The sequence below is a fragment of the Echeneis naucrates genome, chromosome 13 (genome assembly GCF_900963305.1).
Source record: "Echeneis naucrates chromosome 13, fEcheNa1.1, whole genome shotgun sequence".
NCBI classification, from domain to species: Eukaryota; Metazoa; Chordata; class Actinopteri; order Carangiformes; family Echeneidae; genus Echeneis; species Echeneis naucrates.
The window spans coordinates 8,252,025-8,270,334 of record NC_042523.1 but is presented as its reverse complement, the minus strand read 5'-3'; positions in this window follow the sequence as shown (position 1 = coordinate 8,270,334).

The following is an 18,310-nucleotide window of genomic DNA, read 5'->3' as shown; positions in this document are numbered from 1 at the left end:
GCAGGACACATGCTAAATTCTGTACTCTCCGATATTCCCTCAGAGGGACTTAAGGAGGAGGCCAGACAGACGGAGAAAGCATGGAGGACACGACACCTGAGCTCAGTGTGGAGAGAGGCTTCTATCAGCAGGACATAAACTCTGTATGTAATGCATCAGGCCTCCTTTGCATTCATTGAAAGGCACAGGAAGTGCGATAGGGGCTCCCTATCAAATGTTGCAAACAGGGGATTACTCTGCAGGAATTCTTGCTTTTAACATCAACTTCATCTGTATCATTCTCTGTTCTTCTGTCACATTGAATGAATAAACGAATAAAATGGTTATTAGTATGTGGCTGCGCATGAGCATGCTATGAGGTAATTTGCATTTCCAAGAAAACATCAACACTTTAGAAATTTCAGCATTTCTCTATCACATATTCATGATGAAATGCCAAAGAAGAAGAAGAAGAAAAAATCTACTGATGTCTCTATTAACAGCCTTATAGTCAAAGGCTCCTTATTCATTAGGACTTCTGGGCTTGGCATTATCAAATTTGATTGACAGTGGCCCAAATAACTAAAAGCCCAAGTGCTTCATAAAGACCACCTGTGTCGTGGACACAGGTGGTGTCCATCTACTAACAGACTCACAACTGTCAAAAGAGAATCTAATAAAGTTCACCATGAGATAAGTTCAGTTACAGAGAATCCAAAATAAACTTTACAGCGTGATCTGTCTCCTTCTTCTATTTTTTCTCTATTTTATGTCAACCTCTCTTTCCCTCCCACTCGTATTAGATATTCCAGCCCCTCTTCTTCAACCACATTCCTGTCATCTATGGAATTTCGCTGTCTAGGTGAAAAACAGCCTACACCCGGGGTCCAGAGAGCTGCTGCTAATTAGCTGGCCTACTTTTTCTGAACATAGCTGCTTAATCTGCCTCTGCGGAAACTCATCTTATGTGTCATCCCCCACCTAGGACAGACCTTGATAACAGTCATTGTCAAGGCAGGGTAAACACTTTGGTCTGGTGAGTGATGGGCAGCAGCTGCTAATGAGTGAGGAGTAAATACTTGAGGCTGAAGAGTCAGAAGGGAGGGAATTAGAGGAAGGGAGGACAAGAGTTTCTCAAGTATCTCTCCTACCTCCTTATCAGTGAGGACATTGTGCTTCCTCTCTGCAGTCTCAGACCCACAGCTACAGACATCATTAGCAAAGTTCTGAGCAGGACCTGTTTCGTCTGGTTTGTAAATCCTTTTCAACGTGCAACTGTCCAGACTATAAAAAGTGATGCGACAGGTTTCACGTTTGTCACAAGGAAGACCACTGTGGAGGCCTTAAAGAACTCTCTCTCTCTCTGAAGATTTGTATTTATTTATTTATTTTCATGTCAAATAACGCTGCTGAAATTTATGGAAAAAGGCAGAGTTGTTATTATTAACACCCAAGAAACCAAAAAAGAAAAGTATTTATTTCAGCTGAGTTTCATTATTTATTCATCGTCACTTCCTTTCCTGTCATTTTAAATAATTATTACAAAAGTTACCCCAAAGACTTGGCATAATTACATCAATCAGAACACAGAAATGTACAAGTCCTGTTGGACAGAATAAGCTTTATGCAGCCCTTTTCAGAAATGTAAAAAATATAATGCTTCCTGTCTTGTGACCACAACCAGGATTTTGACATTCTCCCATGATTTCATCCTAATAAAATACAACATATGCATTCCTTTCCATATTCAAGTGTTTGTTTTGGCTGCGATTTCCTAATAAATGTGTTTTTGATGAGAAGGGAATGGAATTATCTTGTAAAGGTTTTCAGCTCAGCTGCTAGTGTTTGTGTGACTGTTATCACTTTGCTTCTTGCCAGCATTGTCACAGACATAGCACATACTGTACAGCACATCCGCTGAGTATATACTGTATCTTATCTGTAATAGCTTGTGTTGAAACCATATATGTGTTTGCAGCTCTATTACTTGCGCTGTAAATGATAATTGGATTGCAACCAAAACGACCAACAACAGCTATTTTAAAAAAAGGGTTAGTTATGCAGCAGATTTTTCTGCTCTGTGCCTTCACTGTTGTAAATGTCTTTATTCTTTGTTAGAAGAATAGAGGGCGTTAGCACCAGCTACAGATTTAATTAAACCCCTTTACCAGCGGTAGCATGTGATCAATAAACAGTATTTAAGGACTGCTATTGTCGCATATCAAATAGTTGGAAGTTGTGCAATTTATTTTCTGCATTATGAGGCAGGAAATGTAGAATAGAAATATAATCATACACTAAAAATGTCACACCTGTTAAAAGGAACTGTATACTGCATTAACATGCATGCCATCCTGGGTGGCATTGTGTCGTACAGATGCTCATTCTGTTCTGCCCCATAGATCAGGAACGGAAAATAACTTGTGGTTAACAAAGCAGCTGCTCCCCCAGGCGGAAAAAAGTCACACATGATGATTGAATTCCACTGTAACGGTTTTACAAGACAGCTGACAGCTCGGAGGTCAGTGATGGAAGACGGTAATGATGTTCAGATTTTTGGCAGTAATCTTAAAACAAGGAAAAAGTATTCTTCAGGGGAAAAAAAGAGGCATAAAGGTTTTCAAACTCTCTTGCTATCATGTCTCTTTCAGTCTTAGATTCAATTAAGTATTATATTTATACATATACTATTCTTCTGAACGTAACAATGTGGTTACTGCAGCAAAAGGTCATTATCAGGAAATATGAATACATATTCAACAGTTTTTTTTGTGTTGCTTTTCATAAAATTCAGACCTGCTAAGAGACTTTCTGTTTTATTCTGTCAAGATTACTCTCAAAATGCAGCACTCTCAGAAGCCCAAAATTAAAACTGCTTCTCTGCTCTGTGCTCTGAACTCTCCAGTCTGCCTGTCCTCTCTGTACACTGTAAACCGGCTGTAATCATGACTATAAAAACAGTATTACCCCCTCAAGTCCTTTAAATCTTCTGCCTCCCTCCTCACCTTCCGTCAGGTGCTGCAGGGGAAAACATTAATCTCAATATTTGGATTTGGTGGCCCTGTGGCCTGGGACAGTTTGAACATCTGTTGTCCCCAAATGCCAAAAACAAATATTTGTTGCACTCTCTAGTCAGCGATGTTGTGGTGTACAGCTCCATTAAGCAATTTGAAAGGACCCTGGTTGTGAAAGAACAGACGGTGTCATTGCAATTGCAGGCTTACTGGGACATTTACCTGAAAACAAACTTAGGATAAATGACCAAAACAGCTTTAAGCTACATGTTGTTTTGAAATCATAATTTTAGAGACTTCAACTCTAAAGCAGCAGTTTTCACTCATCAATACCTTTGGATTGTCCTTGATCAGTGGATTGGATAAAACAGATTGGCTCTAAAATTGAGGGGTATTCCAGTGAAACAGACAGCCCCGCCCCTGTGTGCAGAGTTCTATCGACTGAATCAATTGAATGCTGTGCATATCAGAGGTTCAAACTTAATTTTCCCCTAAAATGGAAAGTGATTTAGAGCCTGAGGTCAAAGTCATTCCCAAATGGCAAATTACGGCACCCCTTCCCTGTGCTCAACCACAGACACTATGACCCTTTTTGAGGTAGAAAAACATCCAGACACAAGGGGCCCCCAGGCACACCCAGCACCATAAATGCTCCAATGTCACCAATCTGGGTTGAGTGATGGTCTGACACAGATGATGCTGGACATGGCCATCCTGACCAATAATTATTTTTTGGCACCAAGTCAGAAACACAATAAATACTGACAAACTGCAGGTGATAACGTTTGTGTAAGGACCAGAAAAAAGCCACACCACAAAAGGTTCAGAATATCTTGTTCACTCAAAGATAGGTTGATTTCCTTTGCAAATGACATTTGAATTGGTACATGACAAGAGGCAGCAGCCTCACTATATCATCCAGACTCAGGTCCTCTCAAACCACAGATGTAAGAATAAAACACTGAAGGCATGTAAGTGGATTCCACAGGCTGTAAGCAGATTTCAGAGCATGCAAGTGTCCACAGCAACCCCTAACCTGAGACCTCTTTCTGTGTTTGCTAACTGTCTACCACAAATAATTCCAAGCCCCTTCAGCTGAATGAATTACGCAGGCAGTATGGATCGTCATAGTCTCTTCAGGCTCTAATGAAACTGGGCTCCTGCCCCTGACATTTCCATCCCCCCAGGGCCAAATCTCACATGGCCGCAGCCTCGTACCCTGGCCTTGCCACTTCAAACTCTAATTGCTGCCCCATAAGCAAGCACCACAGCAACAAATCCAGTTAACGACAGTAGCATATTGATCGCTAGCAGGCAGGCAAGCAGGCAGGCAGGCAGGCAGCACCCCTGTCCCTAGGTGTAGGAGGAGGGGCACAGTAGCGTTTACAACCTGAGGGATGGCCTGCACCCAATAAAGGGCAGGTCTCTGTGACAAAATAAAAACCAAAAGAGGGTCAGAGTGATACAATTACTGTTGGGCAGCTCTGACCCTAACTGTAGGTGAACAATAGACTCCAGGATGGTGGTGGAAGTGGGGGGGCAGAAAAGAGGGAGGCCCTCATTACAGAGCTAGGCTGGGAGACCTGTTCAATTTGCTCCATTAATGAGCGCTGAAGAAGCACTTTCATGCTGTCCCAACAGAGCCATTACAGGCCTAGTCTGAGCGCTGAAGAAGTCAGACTTCGCACCGTGCCACAAATACTGCTGGCAGCACAGGGACATTAAACCAAACAGACCTGAAAGCTATGAATACACAAAGGCTGTTCAAATAGCAGCCTATAAATTCATGATGCCATCAATACAAAAATGCTGCACTGGTACATAAAATGCTTTATGGTTACATCGCATGTTAATAATAATTTCACTTTACTCATAGTGTTTTACTGTGTTTTTGATATAGTAAACAATGTGCACGATGTGTGCTCAGTGTTATTACAAGACTATGGGTGTTTCATACAGCAAATGGGACACCTAATTGGAAAAGGAAACAAAGCATATTCATCAAACTACTCATTTACATGCTAAAATGGCACAAAGGAAAGGGTTTGCTACATTTCCCTCTCCCTCGAATGTATTTGTGCTGTAGAATAGTATCGCACAAAGGTGACAGAATGAGGTCAAACTAAGACAAGCTTAGCAAGAATATACTTTTGCTTACATCTAACGTCCATCAAAGACGCTATTTTTCCACAGATACTCTACATTTACAAATGGACTGAGGCTGCTGAACATCAAAGAGCAAATGGCACCTTTGCACGCTCAATAATCTGCTAATCTGCTGAATCGCGCAGCACTAAATGACTGATTTCCGGTGCTTTTGTTGTCTGGTTTACTTTCAACCTACACTGCATCACACTTTTTCTTCTTCCAACTTGTTACATTAGAAATTTACTCTCAAGCATTTCTTGTCTCAATCCATGTTTTACTAGGAATGTTCACAGTTGTTTCTCACGTCAGAACACAGTTCTGTTCACAGGCTCTTCACGAAGACTCGGGCAGCAGATTCATTTTATTGGGTTAATGGGTCTCAAAAGAAATGGGTCTTTAGTAGATGTAGTGTTAGTAGTAGAAGTGTGAGCAGGAAATTACTATTGCAGAAATAGTGGAAGAGGCATCTGGCATTAGTACAGAACTCCAAGATGGCCACATCTGGACTAATAAAATTAGACGCTGATTCCTTTGGAGAACTCTCTGTTGTTACAACATAAACCCGACTCAGCACCATTTGGTTTCTGGCACCATGTCCCTCTGTATTACAACATCTCTCCCTTCATAGTGTTAACCCATACCTAGTCTTGGCTGTGTGCTCCAAGTACTTTGGAGCTTCTTGTTGATTTTGTGGCACAAAGAGATTCATATCATGAATGCTGAATGATTTCAATTTTACATTTTTTGAGTGGTTGGCTACTGATTAGCAGCTGCTTCTCTTTCATCACACAGCACCCCCCTTCGAAGCCGATAAAGAGCCCTGCTCCTTTCCAGTATATCAGGGCTGGGGAAGCCATTTAAACAGCACTTACAGAGAGATAGTTACCATGTGCTTTAAGTTGAATGCACATTCATCTTAATAACAGGTTGGTTCATCACAAAAGGTTTGAAAGATAACAGAGGTGGAAAAATTGGTATAAGGATAAAGAGAAGAGGGAAATGCCTTTCAAAACAAACAGTTCAGCCAGAAGTGCAGCTTTTGCTTCTCCTTATTCTAGTCAGCCTCCCACTGTTACACACCTTCAACCCCACTGTTTAAACCTGAAAAATTGGTTAAAAACAATGGCAGACTATTCCAATCAGTTTAAATACTGTAGTCAGTGGGAGGCAACAATGGAAAGATTTGAGTTTGTGCTTGACATTTTTGGAGTGAGCATAAATATTTCTGCATCATTTGGACGTGTCAAGGTTACTGCTTAGGAACATGTCAATGGAGAAGAAGAAAGATGAATGTCGGCATGGATTACTATGAATATTCATACACACGCTGCTGTCAATGTGTTTGGGTTATTGCAATGCATTAGTCTAGTATTTTGATGCATCTCTGTTTTGATTTACAGTTAACAAAAGAAAACAGAAGTACGCCATTACAATACACAACAATAAATTATAAATGCATTCCCTCCAGGAGTAGATTATAAATTCAGAGTGGCGGTAGAACCAAACAAAATCATCATGCAGTCATGTGGGAGTGAATAAGCTCTGCAATGAGGCTGAGACTGAAAAATAACCTACTTTCAAAAATGATTAGGCAGGAAAATTACCTGCTTGAAGACTCATGACTTGTAAAATGTGACTTGAGGAAGTCTGAAATAGACTTCCCATGCTTCAGGATGTTGCCACTGTTGCTGTGGTCAGTGTTACAGCCTGTTTGGATGCAAACAGCATCCAGCGTGTGGGCACGCAGCCTTGGGTCAACAGCATTATTTGGATTTTATTATGCTGGCCCTGTTGAGCTGTGCTGCTGGCCGTGAGACTTTACTGTGAGCCATTAAGGTCTAACACATAAAATGGAAAAGGTCATCTCTGCTCTAAAAGCGTGAGGTTGTTGCCTTTACAACAGAAAGAGAGACAAAGATAGAAGAGAGAGAGCAGGTGATAGTCAACATCTCTATGCTCCAACCTCAAAAACCCAAAGGATATGAGGAAAAGCATTATCTGTGACACTGTAAAATCACTTTATCCATGTTGTTTTCAATTGCTGTTGGTATTTATGTGGTTGTATTCAGGGGAAGATTTTATAGCGTTTCTTTTGTGCGACCTATTGAGTCCTGGTGATAAACTGAAAAACTAATGCTTATAAAGTCACTGGTGTCGTAATTGTAGTCTACAATCCACTATCTTCAGGATCAAAAAGTGGATATTAGAGAAAACAGGCGACAATGTCTGGGTCAAAAGGGAATGTAACAATTTAAACGTGGTGAGTTTGAGCTGAGCTTAATGATTTCTGTGAGACAGTGTCATCCAAACACCTCACAGAAAGCGGATCCGTTTTAATAAGGCCCCTTGTTCCAAAACTATCTATTGATTTTCACTGTGGCTGGTTGTCGGGCAGTGACCTGCTCTGGTTCCTGGCTCCTACAAAAGCTAAATTGAGCCATTTAGAAGCTGTGTCTGTCTTTAGAGACTCTGGTTCGGTACTGACTGCTCCAGCCAATTAATTTCCATCAGGCAGAACTTTTTTTTTTTTCTGGAGATCCAGGATTTCGCCACAATGGGCTTCCTGTCGAAAATCCTGGCACACAATTTCCAGCTTCTTTCCAGCAGCCTCCACTTTGCAGGTAAACACTATATTTCGCATCCAACTGCAGAACAACGTGATCCAACCAACAGAGCTGAGCTTCTGGCTTTAAGAAACATTCGCATTCAAGCATCGTGTCCAATCCACTGTATGGTCATGGCTCAAACTCATCTCACCTTGCTGTCAAACCCAGTGAACCTTGGCACCTGAAAGACTGAATGGTTGACTTGAGCCATTCAGTCAAAAAATGTACATTTTTGACTTGAGCAAAATGGTCATCAGCATTGTGGTCAGAATTTGACATATATAGTCGGTGAAGGAATGCACATGGCACTTACAGACAAGCCTCCCCGCAAACATGGAGTCATACAGACGTAACATGACACATCAGCACATAGGGGGGTAAATAAAGATCAGGCTGTAAGGGGCACAGAATAACAAATATTGGAGACATTAACACTTTGTCTTCAGTTAGATTTACCTTTCCCGACATGTTTTCTTTGGATGGTACACTCTTTCATGGGGTCAGACTCCATCTTCCTCCAGAATCTCTATATTCTGTCAATATTAGTTATGAACTGCGCATTCAAATCAAATTAGCAACAGGTAGCACAATGTGTATGTTAATGTCAGTAACACTGGCAATCTACTGGATATGTGTTTAATGACTACTGCTCTCCTGCTTCACTGCAGCCAGTCCACACCCCAGACTCAAGTTAGCAAGCAGCTCACACAAGCTCAATGACAAGAAGATATTTAGTATTTTCTGTACAAACAATGCGTGAGGTCTCAAACTAATACACTCTCACTCAAAAAACTATTAAAATTGGCTGATCATCAATAAGTATGCAGACATGATCTCATACCAAGAAATAATTTGCATAACCAATTTGCACCAGTAATCTGTTTTTGGCTGCAGCAATTAGTGGTAAGAGGAACAAAGTGCAGCTCCTTTTTGACTGACCAACGATTAGCACTGAAAACATACAAGAATTTGTTCTCACGAACTTATCAAGTGTTCCTGCAAGGCACAGTAATTCCATTTAACTATCTCTACATGTTACATTCCTCATCACCAAAGCGTTATGCAGTTAGTGCTCTGCCGAGGAAATGCAGCATACTATTGAAAAACTGGTCAGGGATCACATACAGCGCATTACATACTTTTTATCTGAGCGAACTCTTTCTGAAAGGACTAAAAAAATGAAAGGAAGGAGAGAAACTGTCATACGATTGATCTGAACCTGAGATCAATCAAGACCCGCCTCATGTCATTTCCTCAATCAAAGTCGGGAACAAATCCAAATATTTTCCTCTTTTTGAGGAGACATGAATAGAGAGCGTAATTCAAGTTAAGATGATGTGAATAGTGTGCCATAGGTCACTCAGCTTGCAGTGAATGGGAGGATGTCAGAAATGCCATGAAGCAGCACTCAAAGGCAGAATGGGAAAAACTGCTATGAAAGTAAGAGGGGAAAATGTTCAAGGTCACCCTCGCTCTTTTCCCCCACGGCTACAAAACATTTCAGTGTATACTGCGGCAGTGCATTCATTTCTCAAACCAATTTTTACCAGAAGAATCAATATGGCTGAAACATTGAGTTTTTATGAGTTGCTACATTCAGCTGGGGGCCAAGTGAGAGAAGTAATGCGTTCACAGATAGATTAGATTTAAACAAGACATTGAGAAGGCGTGAAACAAACTTACAAGAGAAGAACAAAGAGAGGCCTACAAGCTATGATTATCAAAATTTTTGTTATTATTATTGATTGTCACATCAATACAGCCCTGGAGCCCATGTGCTTACCATTTAATAGAGGCATAGTAAGTTGCAAGTGGTAGTTAAAACCTGTTTGACACAAGTATGAGCGAATTGCAAATTCTAAATTATATATGTTTACAGAGGCATGTGTCCATGTGGCAGTGGTGGTGTTTAAAGCCTCAAAGTAAACCATAATTGATTGTCATTCATATTTGACGTTATTTAATTAGATAAACATAAAGCCCATATTTGCTTTTGCAATCTATTATTTATTGAACTCTTGTTTTGCGTGTGTCAGCATATTGCTGCAAGGCAAGGGCGTAATGATTCGTGGGGCTTGCCGTATTTCTGGAGGTGCAAGCTTTGCCCCTTTTCTCTATTAAAAAGATTCTTTTTTTTTATAAACCATAGTATGGTACAGTGTGTATATCCAATACCCCAGTATCCCTGGTCAAATATATCTAATGAGCATTTACAACCTGCTGTGTCTCAAGTGTCTTTGCCATCACGTCTGTATGCATTGCGGTGCAGGTGGTTGCTGTGGTTTCTGACAGCAGGCTGTTTGAGACCTCGTAAAGTCTCAGAGGTGTTAGAAAGAACATCATGTCAGCCTAACTGCCACAGAGCCACTGTTCAACTAATATCTGAAAAGAGCAGCTGAGGAAGCCATTACACAGCCACAGTGCCAGGGAAAAAGGTGGGCCACTGAGGCCCCCAGGCAGTGCAACAGTCATTAATGCCCTCAATTTGCCTTAATGGCTTTCTCAAACCCAGCCCTCAAATTCCATCCGTCCCCATGTCAGACTGTTTTCGTCTCCACTCACTGGCTGTAATTAATCCATTCATCGCTAAAAGATACAATCAATGCTGTCTGAAATGAACACGGCCATGCTATGGGAATAGTACATGAAAACATGCAGAACAGCTTTGGTCAAACAGTGTCTGCAATCCTGTAACTAAACTGAACACTAAATTGTTGAAAAAAACAGATCTGGAAATTTTTGTAACAACATACAGCAATACATCTCCTTCACTATGTGACTGTATATATATATATACACACACACACACACTATTTATGTATTTTAAGGAGAAAAGATGCTGTGCCCAGGGAGAATTCCCCAATGAAATTCAATGAATCCAATGAAAAAAAAAGGTCCAGTTACCAACACATCTATCATGAGTATTATCTGAAAGAAAATCTGATTAGCAATGCATGTTCAAAGACGCAAAAAGCACACGAAAGTGTATAAATGTGCGTGCGTGTCAGGGTGTGTTTATCATTATTCAGGAACGCTGCCTAGCAATCAGGCACCATGGGGTCCTTCTACTGACCCAACACTAAATCCCCCTCCATGCTCTGGCCTGGGATCAATAAGTAATTTTTTGGAGCTGATTAGTTTGCAGAGAGAAGGTGGTCACTGTCTGATCTGTCCTAAGGATATAATCAGGCACTAAAAAGTGGCATTAGTGCTGCTGTAATGTGAGCAAGGAGGGTGTAATATTATGATGTTTTGGGTTTTTTTTTTTTAAATGGTGATTATAGGTCGTGATGCAGGTCGGGCTCTGTTGACCTGACTTGGAAAAAGACACTACTTATCCTGCACAAAGAAGCACTTTACCATTCAAGAGAATAAATGCCTCTTGAAGTGATAAGAAATCAGTAAAGAGCAAAGGATCCATTTGATAGGTTGTTAAAAAGCGAAAGTAAACCTGTATAAAGTGCTATCAGTTAAAAGCAGGAAAAATTAAAGAAAATCAGTGGAAGGAAGAGATGGCTACAAAGAAGTCATTTTGGGCCCAGAAGAGCAGTAAATTGTGCAGGTTTTATCCCGAAGGGACTGATTGTGACACTTCAGAAATGAGCACAGACGGCATAAAATAAATTTGTGGCTCAGGTGAACTCCTGCTTCTCATTGGCTGAAGCTTGTCCATCATTTCTATGTAACCAGCCTCTTTCCCAAAAAAAAAAAAAACTGCTTTATCACTGTTCAATATTAAGCCCCAGCTGAGCTCCATCATTCATTATTCATTGCAACGAGTTTCACAGCATCAACAGGCTTGGTGTAACTGTATATGGAACTGTATACTCAACAAAAAGTAGGACATACTCTCAGACAGATAGTTGCATGCACACATGTGGTGATGACTTAATTAAAACAACCTATTCAAAAATGCACTCTAGAGTCAAACATCAGTAAACAAAGGAAAAAGAGTGGGACAAAGGCATTTGCATTTTTTTATTTTTTTTTTTTGCACACTTCAAATGTAAAAGTCAAATGAGTCTATACAGACCATTCACACCTTTATACTATGACTGGATTGAATTAACACAAATCATAGGTCACAGAGCATTTCCAAGCTTTATAGTACTGCCAAAATAGAAAGCAACCGTTTTACATGCCAGAATGCTCCCAACACCCATTCCCTCCAAGACTCAGAGAACAGGGACACGGAAGTTCAAACCAAACCAGATAGCCTTCATTCAGAGGGAAAAAAATCTAGTTTGGAAATATTCCATATTACAAATTTCATCCTAGTCAATTTGTTGTTTTTGGCTGCACTTCTATTGCTTTTTTTTATTGATGTATACTTGTAACTGCTGCACTACCAATTCCTAACAGTAAGTTATCTTCCCTGTGCTGCATTTCACAGGCTGTGGGGAAGTATGTTAATACAACAGGCTTACATGCTCTTTACTAATCCATACTAGAACACTGAACAGTCATCTCTTTACCTACATTCAAATGCATTAAGCATTACATTTCCTTACACAAGCTTTTAGAAGTAATTTTCCCCCCTTTATCTAAAGGTAAGAGCAGAAAAGCATGGGAGAAGTCTATGTATTTGAAGAGTTTGTTTTGCATATTAAGGGATGATTCAGCTTCTGCACAACATCCTTTCTGACTAAGCTGCTGCCAGTAATTAAATGACCACAAAAAGAACTCTTTGGGATGGAAATCATTTTGTCTGGAACATAGAGCAACAAAGAAAATCCTGCAGTGTGTGGGCAGAAAAGGCATTTTATAGTATTTAGAAAATGATTTTTAACTGATCAGTATTCTGACATTTTTCTGTATGATAACATCACTATCTTTTACTAAAACTGAAGTAAAAGCCATTCCTCAGGAAGAGATATTGCTCAGAGTGACCCCATCTGTGGTTTGATATATCTCATTTGCTGTAAATGCAGTAAAAGTATCATGCATTCATTTTAGAAACCAAGAAGTTTACACAATGGCATTTAATACATCCGTCCTGGCAAGCTGATAAAGTTTAGCAGGGTTGTCAGTGAGCTGCGACCCAGACAAGTATCCCTTTAAAAGACCAGCAGATCTCCCATAATGGGTCCAGTGAACACTTAGAAGAAAAATGTCACTTGGAGCTTATTCATGAATATTAAAAATATATTCTGGGGACTTCAAAGTTCAGTGGTCAAAATATCTCTCTGAGCTTTACACATTGAACTTTTAAGTCCTTGTGGCTGTGAGTACAACACATTTTCCCTTTGCTATGTAACCACAGTGTTGAGCTGTTCTCCCTGGAGTCCAATGATAAATCGGGCGTGTGTTTAACAGAGAGCCTGCCAAGGCCGATGTCGTTCCTTTCATATTTTAACCTAAATGCACCACCAATGATTTACAATAAGACCATTAAAGCATTGTCTACTGAAAAACTCTAAGGTTAAGAACATGGTGTAAGTCAACCTGTTAGGGCAAGGATTTACTTTTCTCTTCTTTTTCTTGACTTATCCTTCACGTTAAATAGCCAGTTCTTTCAGCTCAAGTGAGAGGTTTTTGATCTCACTGAAAAAAACTGAAAGACAACATAAACACTGAAAAATCAATCAGATGTGCAGCATGTAAAAAATGAAATGTTAGAGGTTTAAATGTTTAACAGTGTTTTTTTACCCTCTCATGTCTGCTCTGTGAGTTTATATCTTATTCTCGTTTTCGATTCAGTCACAGTAGAGCGTTGGCACATTTAAAACCAGAGTAATGTGAAAGACAAAAACCTGCTTGCAAAATGTGCCCTCTACTGGATCTCACAGAAATTTACATAAAGGATTGAAGAGTGGACGACATTTCACGGCACATCGAGACATCTGACTCTTAATTATATTTGAGTGCACATACAATACAGAATTCAGGGTGAAGACTTTCTGCATTTGTAGAAACTACATTCTATGAGAACAAAACAGTAATTCCAAAGAAAGATGGACACAAGTGAGGAAAACAATAGAGACAGGATGTCTGCTGGTTACACTGCAATTGCTCTGTGAATGAAGATAAATGACCAGCCATAATTTCTGACAAAACAATCCCACTTCATCAAACAAGAACAAAAAGAGTTGCATTCTGCCAAAAGGAAAGGCTAACATTTCTGTGTACCGATGCCAAGAATAAAGAGCCCAAATCAATTAATCAAATTAAATCAATACACCAGTGAATGTGTTTAAGATGTAGAGTTATCTATACACGTCTTAGGGTCATGACGGTAGCATACCAAACTGTTATTTCTTGTATTGCCAGGTGCTATTAAGCCCCATATCAGTTAATGACTGCATCATTGTTTTACTTTGTATTTGTCACCTTTTAAGTTCATCACAGTTTTTGACAGTTTTCAAACTGTGAAGTCCTCTACAAATACCCAAAATACGACCATAAAACTCCATTAGTAAATAAATAATTTCATTAAAAAAATACATGAAATACATACTCTGCTTCTGAATAGAAACAATTTTGCCAATTCTCCTTCAGTACTTCTGTGCAAATTCTGCCAACACTTCACTGCTGCACAAGGCTTGTAACTAATTACAAGGCGACGCTCCTTCAGGGCTGTAATGTAGCTGTTGGCCATGTACTCTACAGGGGTGTGGTGGGAACACATTAGACTAGCATTACCTGGCTGTTGTGCCATTTGTCCATAGTCCAGTGCACCAAACAAAGCTATCTCCCCCAGTGTTTAATCTATTCTATGTCAAAGGATCAGTCCCCAAGAGACCAAGAATACAAGTTGTCCTATGTGGTGAAATCACCACAGCCAGACTACCACAGACACACACACTCAGGAGAACTCATAAATTCACATTACTTGCATCGTTTCAGACAGGCCTGAAGAGAAGCCTTTCTCCCTTCTCATCTAGTCATAGGAGTAAATTGGGGGTTGGAAGAAATAGATGGTTCTTCTTTTAAGTGAGGAGATGGTCTGAAGAGCACCATCACAGGTTTGGTTTTACAAGCAGCATCCAAATCAAAGCAATTAGATCATAATGTGCTCCATAAACCTGAAGTAGAGGGGCCACTGAGGGGGAAAATGGCACAAAGACATTTACATGTCCATAGCTTTAACGGGAGCTCAAGTTATATTGAAGAGAAAATGAAATTACAAGACCATAACTCTAGAATACACCTTAAACTCTCTGCTTATGGAGACATACACAAACACAGGCAGCTACTCACACTATGCATCACCCTTTACCCGTTGTTCCCTGATGGAAACCCCAGGGGGTCTAAATGTGACGAAAAAGATTTCAGGCAACGCCGAATGCCATTTAAGGAGGTTAATTGGTTGGTCTGGTGCCAAACACATCCAACGAAAACTGTATCCAGGAGGTGGGCTATAAGCCATATTGTTGCTGATTTCTGGAAATGACAGAACACTACTGCTTAGGAATCAGACACTGGCAAGTTTCCACAAGTCTGATCATAAAGATGCAGTTCAGAACTGCAAAAGGATAAAATAGAGAGGCCACTACACTTAAGCAGTGCTATGATGTCCAATCACATCAGAAATAAATTACTGATAACTCAGTTACTGATAACATTGAAGTGTAGGATCACAGAGTTCAGTTATGGTGCACAGCTAAAATTTTTAACAGTCACTGAGTGATGGCCAAATAGAGGTTGTTTCCTTTCTGTGACCCCACCTAGTCTACTGGCTAAATGCAGCTATAAACAAGACAGACCCAATAATGATGACAGGCACAGCTAAAAACAGGCAGACATCTTGCTGCAGAGCCAGACACTAAGACTGTAAAGCAGCTACAATAAAACATATGAAAGCAGTTACTTTATCTGCAGTCGTACGACAAAGACACGTGCCGGGTCAAGGGGTTTACGTTACACAAAAATGTTTACAAACTGTGTTTTACCTAATACACCACTGTGATGATTGGACTGTAAAACTACAACTCAGCCATTCCTGTAGTCACATAAACAGTATGTCCTCAACCCTGTCTAACCCGACCCCAAGTTACTAAAGTAGGTACATACATAGCAAAACTCCTTCACAGAGGTATTACATTTCCCCCAACCTAATCGCTCGCCCACACAATAAGAACCATAACAGATAGGGGCCACATCTCATCCATGCCCCCATTCTGGACTGGACCTTATCTGCAGGGAAACACATTTCAGCTGGGACTTGTCCTCATGCAGGAGACTGGCCTGCTGACGGTGGGCTCTCAGGGCTTAACCTGGACTTAGTGCACCTCTCTCTCTGCTCTCCCCCCAGCCGATCCTCTCCCACCTCTCCCAGCCCCCTACTCAGCACAAGATCTAGTCCCTGCACCTGTCCCTCCACAAGGCAAGACACTAGCTCTGCACAAAGGGGTATTTACAGAGCCTGTCAAGTTATTAAAGTTTAATCCCACTAAGAAGAGCATATTCTGACAATGAATTATAGATGGCACAGGTTGGAGTGTCCTATATGACCTCCATTCCACCAAACCCACCATGGTGGGTGTTAATAAACTGTATTATCAACTGAGTGAAGATGCTGCCTGCACCTAGATGGTGTTTCATATATATAACTGAGAAAATATGGAAGAAGGATGAAGGGAAATCTAATCCTGATGTGAATTACAGCTGTGAGGGGTCAGGGTCTGGCTAAATATATGTGCGCAAGATGGCAGGGTGTATCAAGCTGAAAACTGCAGAATGTATTGTAGAACAATTACAAAAAGGGTGACGTTAATTTACTCACAGGAGCTCATCAGCGACCTTGCTGTATTTCATTTGTTTAGTCTTTGGGGAGCTAAGCAGAATCGCCCCTTTCCCATCTGTCAAAAATTGGCAAAGGACTGTAAATGAGTTTTAAAATTCAGTGGAGACCATTTGTCCTTCCTTGAAATTATTGTACCCCCACAAAATAAGTATTAATGGCTGTCCTCCTGACAAATCACACACTGTGATTTACTTTATGAATGGTTGTATTTGAAAACATTTGTTATTGAGATCTGATGTTCTGTTTAAAAGCAATCAGGATATAACTTACTGATTTACTCTAAATCAGTGATCAACTTAATTTTACTAATAAATGGTTAAATACATACTAATATTGTGTGATCTGGTCATCTTTCATAACCTAAAATAAAATGAAATAAAAATGCCTATTTTTATTTATTTATTTATTTTTAATTTCTCAGAAGTCTGGAACTTTAACTCTATATCAGAGAAACAAAAGCTAATGCTGGACAATAAAATATTGCTACATCATTGAGTTTAGGTGGGAGTGAATTTACAACTTTGATGAATGACATACATCATAGTGGAAATATTTGAAAACAGAACCAAATATATAATTCAACTAAGGATTTTGTAATCTTAGAGTTATTATTATAGCCATTTGCTATGGTTGATGTTATTGACAAGGTACAACTAGTTACTATAGCCCCCCCCCAAAAAAAATACAGTTGCTATCTCAACTTTATGTACAGTTACTTTTACAAATAGTGATGACCAGTGACCATTACTTCTCATTATTTATCATTTACTCTTAATCACAATTTTTTGTAAATCACTACAGCATGGATTGTATGTCGCTGTCATACTGAGGTCAGTGTTGGTTGTGTAACCTGCAGCTGGAACTTCCTGTATCCCGTGGCTATCCCATGCAGTCCAGAGCAGGGGCCTCTCATTACAGAGTGGAATCCTGCTCCTAAATAGTAGGGCATGGATGTTGACTGCCTGATTCTGGAGTAATGGGATCCAGGGTCATCATTATCAAGTACACAGGACCTACATCATGGAAGCTTTTACGGTCTTCAAACAGCTGCTTTTCACTCCCAAAAGCCACATTCAACTCCCATCCCCTTTTGTAGGACTGCCGTTCCCCACAGTGCTAATCCCAGCCAGTAGGGAAGCCTTGTATTTATGGAAAATCCTGAAGTAAACATCTTACAGCATTATCCTTGGTGAGAAAAAGACAGGCTGTGAAGACCATAGTGATCTTACTGACTTCATTGTCTACCTATGGAGTTGAGCTTTTTGAATAGAAGAACAGTGTCTTGTTGTGTATCATGACCTGCAACACTTTAGTGACTCCACATAAACAAGCATAAAGAAAAAGGGTGTAGAGGTGGTAGATAAGCATAAAAACAAGATGTCATACATGCTTGTGTCTTTATGGTGCTCTCGGTTCCGCAATAAGATAAACAACATTGGAGAGGCACATATGACATATAGTTTTTGATGGAGCCTTTGGAGAACCAGCAGTAGCCATCATCTCTGGACATCACTCAGCATGGTGGAGACACAACAATGTAGCAAACACAGTAATTACCTAGTCAGAGAATAGGATTGTGTTTGTGGGTAAATGGCAGGTGGTTATGATAAATGGTGATGCTATTGTGCCAGCAGGCTTCCCCAAGCCCAGTTAAAGGTTGGGAGTCATGCAGGAAAGAAGATTACAACTGCAACTCTGCCTCATGGGCTCCCTGCATGTGAGCCTTGTGGGGGGAAAAAGCTTGATAGCTTGATAGCTGCCATTATCTTTTCTTTAGTGCATTTAGAGTCAAAACACACCTTAAGCAGTCTCTCTTC